Source organism: Pyxicephalus adspersus, chromosome 6 (genome assembly GCF_032062135.1).
Source record: "Pyxicephalus adspersus chromosome 6, UCB_Pads_2.0, whole genome shotgun sequence".
NCBI lineage: Eukaryota > Metazoa > Chordata > Amphibia > Anura > Pyxicephalidae > Pyxicephalus > Pyxicephalus adspersus.
The window spans coordinates 19,372,942-19,386,190 of record NC_092863.1 but is presented as its reverse complement, the minus strand read 5'-3'; the positions used below and the strand labels follow the sequence as shown (position 1 = coordinate 19,386,190).

General features: G+C 35.9%; 1 long non-coding RNA gene across 1 annotated transcript in view; it reads left to right on the top strand.

Annotated features, from left to right (window-relative positions):
- Positions 1–13,249, top strand: part of LOC140332493 (uncharacterized) — a 28,079-nt gene that overhangs the window by 1,036 nt on the left and 13,794 nt on the right. The gene's annotated exons all lie outside the window — the stretch shown is intronic.

The following is a 13,249-nucleotide window of genomic DNA, read 5'->3' as shown; positions in this document are numbered from 1 at the left end:
CATTGTCATGTCACTAGCTGTCTCTCAAAGCAGCTCAAAATCTAATGTCCCTAACTATATATATCAATTCCACAGTCTAAGGTCAATTTTGGGGGAAGCAAATTAACCTAACTAACCTAATGAAAATTCCATACCTTCTTTTACAACCCATAAAAGTAATTCATATAACTCTGCATTAGAATGGTTAGTGTGAGATTTTTTTGACATGGGCAGTGACTCTACTTTTTCTCTCCCCAACACACTGTTGGTGGATGAACAATCAGTCAATCAATAGGCTTAGGCCTTGCCTACTACATCTAATGTGAAGGCCTGGTATGCTCCATTGGAGGATACCCATGTAATGGCCTTTCATAAGGTCAGACAGGACACAGCAAGGATAGCTGGTAAAGTTTATAATATAGCCACAAAGTTGTCAGGTTTGGCACAGAGGATTGCAAATGGAAAGGGATTAGACTTTTTAGCAGCAGCATCTTGGATTGCAATTGTCAAAGAAAGACTTTAAGTACAGGTCACAAAGAGATTCATATTGTCCATGTGGCATCTTTGAGTGTCTTGCCATAGACTTTCCAAATTATTTAATGCGATGTTCCCTACTCAGTTACTGGTATACATTATGACATACTACATCAAATTAAAGCGTACCTAAACTCAACATTTTTACGTTACATAGATAGGTAGATAAGTAAAAATGTTGTTTTTTTTTTTTTTTAAGTGCAACACTCAAGACTTAATGAGAGCGCAGAGCCTCCCGGGATACCTACGTCACACATCCCGGGAGGCTCTAGCTGCTCCTTCTGTGCATGCCTATCTCACACATGCAGAGTGAGCCCTTCACAGCTGCTACAAGAAGAACAGGAAAGACGACAGAAGATGGAGGCTCCCGGCACTTCCTCTGTGCCACGACCAAGTGGAATCCCAGGACAACTTTGGACCGGATCACAAGAAGGACCAGCACCATCGACGGATGATCATCTAAAAAAAAGTTTCTTATAACAGCCATGCATTAAACAATTTTCTGTCTATAGTTTATTGTCTTACTATACAATTCAGTAATAAAATCAACTTGTTTAAATTGAGTAGATTTTGGGTACGCAATACAGTGTTTCTCCAAATACTAGTAAAGGTTAAATTTAAAAGTTACTAAAAAGTTGTACATACAAATATTTTTAATAAATTTTGTAATTTCAGAGTTCAATCAGTTGCTGTACTTTTCATACATTTTTTTCCAAGATAGGTCCATGCTTTTTGATTACTTTTCTTTTCCCAATAAAAGGTTGGTGACAGAGGTCTTAGCTAATAAACATTCCATGATGATGGAAAATGCTAGTGGGGAGGTTAAATGCTAACCATAAAGCTGAACATTAGGATGAAGGTCACCCAATCTTTTCCTTCTCCATGCTGGTCCTTCTTGCGATCCGGTCCTGGGATTCCACTTGGTCCTGGCGCAGAGGAAGCACTGCCGCCATCTTCTGTCATCTCTTTAATTGTTAAATTTTGTTTAAATCATAAAGCATTCAGCAGAAATCTAAACTTTTATTATCTGTGATACGACTCCCAGATGATTTTTTTAAAAAGAATTAAGGCAGAGGAGGAACCTGTAAGAAGTAGGAGAAATTTGTGTAAGAATGAGAGTTCCATTCTACCACTGCGACATGAACATTTTCAGTGGCAGTCACTGAAACCCCAGGTTTATACTCAAGTCAGTGTAGTTTTTCAGTTTCTCTGATAGGTAAAAGTAGGTACCTTGGTTTATATTTGGATAAGTATATACGGCATATGTTATGACACAAAAACAAACCACCGTCATCTCATTATATGCACATGTCTCTGTGTTTTTGTCTTTTTAATGCTGCAAGTGCAGAAATCACAGTTAATCACAGTTCCTCTTCTACACTAAATTTCCAACCAACATGTTGGCTTTACCTGCTGTACTGCAAAACTCTACTTGTTACCCTCCCTACCCAGTCTCTTGTATTCCTTTTTCAGAAAATAAATGCTGATCCCTTGACTCCCAGGCTCCTGCCCACATGTAAGTAATAAGCTTATTTCTGGGGTATTTCTATTAGCAGCTACACCTCCACAAATGTAACTAAAAATTACATCACATGATGTAATAAAATAATAATAAAAATATTGCTCTATACATAAAAGTAGAATAATGATTAAAGCTCTGCCATTCTCTTCCTAAGAAAGCTTAGGAAATGCCCTAACATACTTTATTTCTTTTTATCTTTTTTTTTTTTTTACTTACCATTATTTAATACCAGGCTGCATTACTAGTAAATAGGAGTACGTAGTACTTGTAATAGTAACATCAATAGAAACATCATATGGAATTCTGATAAAGTTTTTTTTCTGAAAATCTGGGACAGATCTGTTAGCTTACAACAAACTTTATCCGAAATTGAATACTACATTCGCTGACAGCCATCCTTGAAGTGAGTTATTTCACCACTCTGTAAACATTATTAGAACCACAGGCTGGCTTTACTTTTGACTTTGATGTAGTATGTTATGAATGGTCCTGTATGTACTGAATCTCCAAGGAAGCGATTAGCAGACTGCACATAGTGTGTAGAGTTTGCCATTTTTGATACAAATTGTTTTTAAATAACATGAAGCAAAGAATTGTTAAGCAAGACACAGCAAACTATCAGGTGTTAACTTGCTTTCCTCCAATGCTCATATTTTGGGTGAAGATTATGGGTATTATAGAGTTCGGCAAACATAGAATCTAATTGCCAAATGATTTTTGTTAATGTTTCGAAGTTAGCTATGTGGGCAGCATGGTGGCTCAGGGGTTAGCAATCCAGCCTTTGCAGTGCTAGGTCCTTGGTTCAAATCCCAGCCAGCACACTACCTGCATGAAGTTTGCAGGTTCCCCCCTGTGGGTTTCCTCCCAAAACATGCAGTTGATTGGCTTCCCCCTAAATTCACCTTAGACTATATTTATGACTATAGTAGAGACGTTAGATTGTGAGCTTCTTTGAGGGACAGTTAGTGACATGACTATGGACTTTGTACAGCACTGCGTAATATGATGGTGCTATATAAATTTGCAGCATTCGGTTCCGAGTGGGAATCTCGGCTTAAGACGCCATCTGCAAGGAGTTTGTATGTGCACCCTGTGTTTGTGTTTTCTGCAAGCACTCCAGCTTCCTACCAAAAACATACAGTTATTTGGCTTCTTCTCAAAATTGGCTTTAGACTGTGCTAATTTCATATTACTTTTTAATATTAAACAGGATATATATAGCGCCTGTAATTTAACATATTACGCAGCGCTGTACATTAAATGTTAATGGCATGACTATGGTAGAGTTTAATTCACTATTGCTATTCTGCATATGGCACTGAGATCAGCTGTGTGGATGACAGTGCTGGGCCTAGAAGTTGGCACTGTTAAAGAGAAATAGATTACAAGCTCCTGTATACCTAGTATACAGTATAACCTAGTGTTATCAGCTATGGAGGAGCAAAGAGCTGCAAAGGAGCCGACATAAGGTAAGTATATGAGGGTCAGGGGATGACCATTCCTGAGAAGCTGTCATTTTGCTCTGCAAAAGCAAGGTTATCCATCAAGTCTCTTATAAGACAACAACTTCTGAATACATAAATCTGGTAACAAATATACTAGAATACAAAATATGCACGTCTTTGTGGTTACAGCTGCAGAAGAGGCAGGATCTATATAATATAGAGAAACTGATCAATTGTACAGACAGAAGCAGTACACTTTATTTTGTAGGTGCTTATGCTATTGGCTTTAAAAACGAGTTTAAAACTGTTTAAAACTTCTGGTGTAAGTGTTTCACTAGTATGTTATTGGAGAGAGTTGAATAACAACATGCCGATTTCCCCTATTAGTAGTTAATTAGAATTATAACACCAAACAAGCACCATTTTTTGTATTTTAAAAAGTGTTCAATATAAATGATTTACATATTTTTTTTTTTACTTTCGGGTACTGGCGTGTACTTATTTATCAACATGCACAGTGATCCTTTTGGGATGTCTGAAAGGATTTGCGATGAAACCTAACTAATATGAGATAGAAGTTAGGAATTTGAATGCCAACACTGCTGCATAGGCTTAACAGCTCCTAATTTACTAGTCTCTCTAAAGTACTATACTAAATTCTATTTTATTCCTGTTATTAAATAATAATAAACCTTTTAGTATTTAAGCACACCTCTAATATAACTTAAAAGCATTGTTGACATAAAATAAGGAAGAAATATGCATAACCAAAGATATGCAGTATATGTCTTTTTATATAAGGCATACAACAGCTTTATTCCTCCAAATGCTTTCTGACAAAGATTTTGATTATTTAGTTCCGGATGGCAAGACTTAATGGTTTGACATTTTAAATTATACTTATGATTTTGTGTTTGATCAGTGGAAATCACACAATAGATAGGCTTAGACCAAACTTGCAATGGAGTATAAGTGGTATCAGCTACTTTGTTACCCAACCAAAAGCATAAATGTATTTTATAGGTTGACTTTTCTTGCATCTTCATCCTGCAACAATGTCAACATATAGCATATGTCAAAGTGGACAGTTGATATTTTTTAAATAAGTAGGCAATTTCCCTTGAAATGTTTACTATATTGTTAAAGTGGTATTCTTAACCAAAGAACAAACATGGTATATATTTGAGATTACCAGTCCTTTCTTTGTTTAGGCCTTATTTCTTTTTATTTATACCTAGTAAACTTGTGAGTACCTTACTTCCTTTATTAGTATATTATTTAAATTAAAAGTCTAATCCTGCTGTGTGTTTTAAGAAAAATCACTACTTCTGAAAACAAAATTTGCAGAATATAAGTGTTTAGGAATCAAATACAACAAAACAGCGTGACAGTAGCATTGAGATGTTTCAGAATTTTTTTCTTATCTATAAAAACAAGGCAATATTTCAGCAGGTGGCAGTGTTGAGTGAAGACCCCATTGTATTCAGATTGCATAATGTTTCGGTTACCCTTGAATATGTCTATCATGCATATGTTAAAATATTAAACAGCAAAATATTAACAGAATCTAAAATAACAAATGTAAGGTATTTTAGGAAATTATTGCCTTCCCAATGAGCACTGTGTATAATAATGTATGCATTAAATCAGGTAAAAAAAAGCTTCAGTGTCATGTAGCTATGCCTTTCATTATTTGTGTAGTTAAAGCACTAATCATAGTAGATCCGCTTGTTACCTGCAGGAAGCTGGCTATACATCCTGACTCACTTGGATCAAATCAAAGTGCAGAACCAGCTTCCTGGCTGACTGCAGCTTGCAGAACAGAGTATGAAAGCTTAGATGAGAATTGAGATTATCCATTGGACTGTGACCTGCAGTGTCCTTTTCTTGCAGCCTGATTGATGACTTAGGTTTAATTCAGAGGTAGGTATTGATCTGCATGCTGCCTGGTCAGTGTGTGTGACAAAGACAGGCTCCAATGTATAGCGCCAGTGTAGACTCTTTTTCTGAGTCTCAATACCATCAACCAGCCTTATCGACTCTTTTATTGACAACACTGTAGCCTAATGAGGAGTAGAAGAGCACACTTCATTATGTCTATACTAGTGACATTCTGTATGAACAAGAGAAGATTGTCATATAACACTGTGTATAGTGTAGGTTGTATAAAAAGCAGCTAATCACCATGAACATAGAATGTCTCTATCCACTTCCATTTAATGGCTCTCTAATCCTATGTGTCAATCTCTTAACATCATTCCTGTTCTCGTAAGTGGTAAAAGTGTTTATTTTCTATCCAGCAAGGTGATTAAAAAAGGCATGAATGCTCATCAATAGTTTGTTAAAATAAAAAAGTTTCTGAGATAAATCTTACCCAATAATAGCTATAAGACAGAGGGGTAAAAACACATACTGTATGTTGGATTACTCACTAATTATTGCCCATATAGGGATAAAGTTGGAGCAAAAACATCCTGGATGAATATTTTATGAAACAAAGGTACAGTAAGTAAGATAATTAGTGATTCTGTTTACACTCCTTATTTAACAACCCTGATATTTGAATGTTTATTTGAAGATGTATTATACTTACCTGAAACATCTTACACGACTTCTTTTTTAAAATTATAAAATATATTGTATAACAGTGGTTGCCAACCTTTCGGACTTCATGGACCACTAAATACACAGAATCCGGACCGCGCATGCATGGGGAGCCGTGTGTCACTTAAAGGAGAAGAAGCTTCCCCAAGATTGACGTCATGATGCCAGAACCCATCCACTCTCCCATACCAGGTCTAAGCCTGCGAGGAGAGAGTGGGCAGGTTGTGTCCATCCATACGGGGGGCATGGTCCCCGGCTCTGGGCGGTGCACCCCCCAAGGGATTCAGGAGAAGGACCTTGCTGGGGGACGCACCAGCCAGAGCCACAGACCACCAAAATTTTCTCCGGGACCACCAGTGGTTCACGGACCACCAGTTGGCGACTGCTGTTCTACAATAAAGGTTATCCAGTTTCTTCTACATTCCTAATCAATACATTATTTCTGCTACCCCAGTTACCTCTATACATAATGTCAATTATCATCAAACCAATCATCTGTGGGCACAATTCCCTCTTTTCCAAAAAATGTTTCATTTTATTTAGTCTTATTTACCCAACAAATAGTTTGCCAATGAAAGGAAAATGTACTTATAATGCTTAAAACTAAACATCATAGGCCTTATTTATTACAATGAATTAAATAATCATTGCCTGCAGTACCCTAGAGCTGGAAATGAGATATGAATTATAGGCATTGAACGTGTTTTAAAATGTAAATTATAGAATATTCAAAAAGAGTAATAGTAAACACACCCATTTATATCAATGATTCTACCTATCTCCTGCTAGGTAAAGTGCATGTCTAGTCATACAGGGATAAAACCAGGGACCCAGAACAGTAATGTTTGCCAGCCTGTCATTTCAAAATTGGGATTTTTGTAAAATTGTGTAATACCTATTTTAAACGATAGGGTACATAACACTTGGTAACTTAACCCCTATTGGATATCTTCCAAAGTTTTTTGTTTTTGTTGTTGCTATATGTCAGTTTTCAGGCTGTTTATTGTACTGAAATTGAAGTGTATGTTAAGCCATTTTTTAATTGATATTATTATTAATGTTATAAGTATTTATAGAGTATTATAAGTATTTACAGTATTTATATAGCGCCAACATATTACGCAGGGCTGTACAAAGTCCACAATCTAATCATATATATATATATATATATATATATATATATATACGGTATAAATTTAATATACTATAATTTGGATAAAGTAGGGAAGGGTTAGGTGTCAGTGTCAGATTTTTCAATTCCTCACTGTAACCTTTCAGGGAGATATCCCTTATAAAAAAACAAAAAGATGTCTCCAAAGTAAGAGGATATCCTCGTAGATAGTGACCACCAATACAGGTTTACCCATTGGAGGATTTTCTTTCAACTTCTTTATCAGTGAAAACTCAAACATTTTGGCCTACCATTTACTTATATACATTACATATATGCATAACTATGGCAATCATCAAGAAGACCAATAAAAAGGATTCCTAATCAATAAAAAAAGAAGTTTAAACTCTTCTCCATTTTTCCTTTACCTAAAAGCTGTTATCTCATATTGTATGTGCATGCTTTATTTGAATCATTTTATCACAAAGTAACTAATGCTTAGTGTCACCACTGAAATAGCATTCATCTTTCCCATACATTTAATGATCTCCTATCAGATAGGGGGTAATTTTATTAAAAAACTTGCTTAAGAAAAGGGAAAAACTCCCTTATGGTGAAAATGCCCTGCTATCATTGAGCAATTTGCATTGACATAATTGTTTTATATGCAGGAGTGACTCTGTGATTATCTGTTACACAAAGAACCAGGTAATTATAGTCAAAGCTTTTTACTGTACATTGCATTAACCTTTCTAATGTTGGTGCTCGCATCTTTTTTACCATGCTATACTTTGTACAATGCCAGACCGTTCTGTTTTCCTGAAAATTTCTAACCTGCGATAAGATTATATAGAATTAATCTGCTTGCTATGGTTAATTATTACAAAATAAGTACTTTCATCAGATGGCCCTAAAACTGTTGTAGTTACTGTGTAAAATGGATTGGAAGGATGTACACCTTCCATGAACCACTAAAACCAGGCATTATTGACAGAGTCTTGTTACAGCACAATGTCTAGGAACCATTACAGTTGGCTCCACATCTCCCAATCATTAAAAGTGCAGCCATCAGTATCATTTCTACATATTGAAATGCATAAATGAATCTACAGCAAGAGTTGCTATGGAAACCCAGTGACATCTTTCTTTACCACGGGGACAGCAATTCATCTCGCTCATGGAGCCTTGAATTGATAGATGGTGTGGTATACTCATTTTTTGCTAGCTCTAAGTTTGTAAAATAATAATTGTACAAATTGCTTAAATAGATGACAAATATAAATTGTGCAGATAAGATAAACCTAGTTTTTTAAACTAGTTTATGTTTGCAGTTTTTAAACTGGCATGTCCATGTAGTAGGATATTGTTACTTATAGCAGAAGTCCCCAACCCCCCGGCCCAGTAGGGTCAGGAGAAGGACCCCGCTTGGGGGGTGGGGCACACCGGCCAGAGCCGTGGACCATGTCTCCCGTGGGTGGGTTGTGTCTCTGGATGGCTCAGACCTGCGATGGGTGAGTGGGGGGGTTCTGGCATCATGCCGTCACTCTGGGGGAAGTTTCTTCCCCTTTGAGTAACACACGATCCTACGCGCATGCGGGGTCCAGAGTCTGTACATTTAGTGGTCCGCAAGCTCCAAAACATTGACTTATAGAGAGCATGGGACAGAGGGACACGGGTCATTCTGTAATTTCCAGCCAATGCTACTTGGACTAGTTGAAATGCATAGCTCACATTAGAAACAGGGCAATTAAGGACCTTTAGTACTGGAAATTAATCTGGTAGAAATTAGACAAGAACTCTACCTATGTGGTGTCAGAACACAAATCTTAGTGCCCCCCACAGCTCAATTTTCCAGATATTGATGCAGGGGTGTACTATCACCCCTATGACTCTTGAAGTTGCAGGATAACCTGGGGAGTCTCCTCTTTTTTGTGTGTGGAAGGGTGCAGGAGATTCTATCCAAAGTTTTGCTGGGGGGACCACTTCTATCTGTTCATGTGCCTTTAATATCTAAGCGTCCATCATTTGGTCACTTGCAATAAATATTTTTTTTATAGCGCTAACATATTACGCAGCGCTGTACATTAAATAGGGGTTGCAAATGACAGACGAATACAGACAGTGATACTGGAATCATTTATATCTGCATCAATTTTCGGATTCACTGAATATTGACATCTTGTTTCAACAAACACACTGTTAACAGGTACAAAGTTTACAGGCCTAAAGGTACATGTCATTATTTTAGAATAATTAATTCTCCTAGAAAATGGAACAAATTATCCTAATATTAATATAAATGCCATAGACATAAAAGCCATAGACATAAAAGCCACCCTAAACCAGTTTTAGAGTCCTAAATATGCTAGGGTCACAACATTATAAAATGCAATGGAACTTAGCTTGCAGGATGAGGAAATGCATACTGGAATCCTTACCTGTAGTGTTCAGGGGAATATATGAAGTTATTATAAAGATACATTTTAGATGTTAACAACTTAAATTACTGATTAGATAATCAATCAGGCAGACATTGCACTACAAACCTTCATTATTCTCATGGTGTAAGCTCCTGTCCTACCAGATGTATATGCAATTGGGACAATATTCCTTATTTTTGATACATATGAAGTGGTAATTACTGTACAGTAGTATTATTGTCCTTCACTTTTCTCCCTTGCCTGTAATGTTTCCCAATATCAGTGCAATACCATGGTCTGGAAGAATGGACATTGCTTCCTCACTAGTTAGCAGCTAGGGAGGGGAAGTATGGACAGTTTTTATAACTTGTCTGCAGATTGTACTGTATAAACATAGATGACACAGTAAATATATTTTTTATTTTCAGTTGGTATGTTGACATATGCAAACTGATGGCATATGTCACCAACAACATCATTTTTCTTGGAAAGGGTTTTAATGAAAAAATCATTATTGTAAGCAAGTGATATTTTGTTGTCATACTCTCTATTATTTTTCTCTTATGCCAATCACATACTTTAAGTGGCCATTCAGCCACTTCAGTCCTTGTAATGTAAGAAGATACTATTTATTTCAAGGCATGTAATTGGATTACAGTGGCTTTGTTTGTATATGTTGTTCTTTGCTGAATTGTTTTTTTTTAGCTGCCAAAGATCAGTGTTAAACTGACCTAATTTTCACAAATTGATTAGTTTAACCCCTAGCAACATCTATAGGAAACCTAGGGTTTATATAGCGCCAACATATTACGCAGTGCTGTACTATAAATAGGGGTTGAAGTGACAGACAGATACAGACAGTGACAGGAGGGGAAGAGGACCCTGCCCTGAAGAGCTTACAATTCAAGACTTATTACATTATTACATTTATTAATACAACTTTATGTATTCCTGCGTAACAACTATTCTGGATTTGCTCCACAATGCATTGGAAAGGGTGATGTTATCCCTCTGGCAAAAACCTGGAAATGCCTAAGTTTCAAAATATTATGATACAATCTTGCACTGCGTTGGATCCCCTTTCATATAAGATCTGGAATACAGTGTTCCAATGATTTTATAGGAAGAACATGTGATGTCCCTTTCCATTGACACAGCCAGGGGTAAGACTAAAATATTTCATAGGTAGAAAAAAAAGGACTTTCTTGGACAAGTATGTATATGTGTGCATAAATATTTTTTTGTATTTCTTATGTCTTATGTAGTTCTTTTTTTTAAATAATACTGTACAATGCATTGTACCACTTACATAATTGTGTTATGATAATTGAGTTCTGCAGAAGAGTATTCCCATTCCTACACCACTCCTGAAGAAGCAGAATAAGTTTTGTGAAACGTGTTGAGTGAAAGAGGAAAATGAAAGGGACTATCATATATACTCAAATATGTAAATGTGATTGTGATTAAACAAACATGGGTGTGAAATAGCTTTTTTAAATTGGAATTAAATAAAATGTTGAATGTTTCTTAACAAAAGTGAATGTAGTGCATAAACTGCCTAAATGAGAAAGTACTTTTTTTTCTGTACATTAATTTTTTTGGGGGATGTTGGCAACTTCCTAAATTTAAAAACCCAATTCTCCATTATCCAATACCCATTTTCATGGGTACTTTTTACAGCTTAAATACAGCGATTTGTAAAGGGGGAAAGCCTAATGTAACAAAGGCAAGTTGCATTTAGTACAATGTCTGCATAACTGACAGACATACAGAACACAACAATAAACCTTCACGCTAGCACAAATTAGTAAACATTCCCACACATGGTACACTTTCACAACATGTATTTTCACATTCAACATATACATTTAGACTCTTAGTTCACAATACTGTTCAAATTCTGGGGAGATAAAGTCACAGACCCTTACCCTGATCTGCGAAGCAACAGCAGATGCCACAAAGTGCCAGATGGACATTACACTTTAGGGATAACTACAGCTTCAAAAGGTGGAAGGTCACAATAGAAGCCCCCATTACTTCCCATTACAGTCATTCGTAGTAAACCATTCGATAGTGTTAGGTACAATATGAAAAATCTTTTAGTTGGGTCTTTGTTTAACAAGGTCCTATAAGCGTAGTTCATCATCCTTGGGGAAAAATACTGTGGATATGTAATTAATAATAAAAATACTGTACACATGGGGCAGGTATGTTTAGAAGTGTATAGAAAAGAAGTAAAGACAACAGAGGAAGTTGGAGAAAAATGTCTATGTAAAGAGTAAGGGGAAAGAATGGGAAGTTAATTAGGGAAAGAAAGATGGTCATGTTGTTTAAGGAGATAAAATAGCTGGATTTTTTTATGATAATAGAAAGTTTTTAACTTGACATATTTTTTCTGTAGCTCAACATTTTTTAAAAAAATAGATAAAATACAGGTATTCATTTAAGCAACATAAAGATAATTTTTTTGTTTTTTTACAAATTTTTTGGTTTTTGTACAAATAACATAAATAGGGTACATGCTGTAATAGACAGTTAGACAGCAATAGACTTTCTATGCAACATTTTTTTACATTCTGAAACTTACAATTTTGAAGAAAATACAGAATTTGAAATTGTGCTTAAACCTGTAATTATGTACATTACTATTTTTTTATTTCTAGGTTGTCACGTTTTTGCTTTGTATATCCTTGAACAAGGCTATCCAATTTAGTTTTTACACTTCATTTTAAATATTTGTGGATTTTTCTATCCTTCAGTGTGACATATAGTAGCTCAAGGCTGGTTAAGTTAGGGTAATATAACTTGTGGAAAACTTGATTGATCACCACCGTCCTTCATAGTATCTGCCACCTGTGACAGCCTCTCACCCCAGCTGCCTATACCTGAGGCAGCTAATCCTTGCTGTCAGGTAGGACTTCAGTTTTCCGCTTTCCTCTCCTGTATAGCCCTTTCTTAGTATAGCCTGACCCCCTGATGTCACACTAATTTAAATATCAAAGCTCCGAGTACAGTCTTCATAACATGTCTGCCCATGTGTCACATGGTTAAGATGCTTTGATCTTGGTTTATTGTAAGAACTGATTTACATCAATGTGTTTACTATCCATTTTCCAAATTCTTAATAACTTTGTTTGCAATAATATTGGTTTGCATTTATTTTTGTCTTTGAATTTCATCTTAGTTTTATCTTTCTTGATCAGTGTGTTTCTTGAAATTGGGCACAATACAGTTTTCCCATAGATACAGTTATTATGTATAATAAAATTCTTTAAACTCCGAGTTTGGGTTTCCATTTCTACAAACAGAAAAACAATATAATTTATCAAACCTTATCAAAACTTATCAAACTTATCAAATATCAAAAACGTAAAAAGATTTAAACTAAAAGTGCCAACAGAGATAAAAAAAAGTTAATCCTCATCAATGGGAGTTACGTGCACACCCGAGCTGATGTTCTCCATGGGTCCTAAAATTCTTCAACATAAGCATTATCTTTTCCTACAAACTGTGATTACCTTTTGCTGGCCCTGGCTTTCCAAATCCCCAATTATAATGCATATAGACACAACAGCACTGTAAGGGAATCACACTCAGCTGTAGGGGTATAAGATGGGGTATGCCATGACACCGC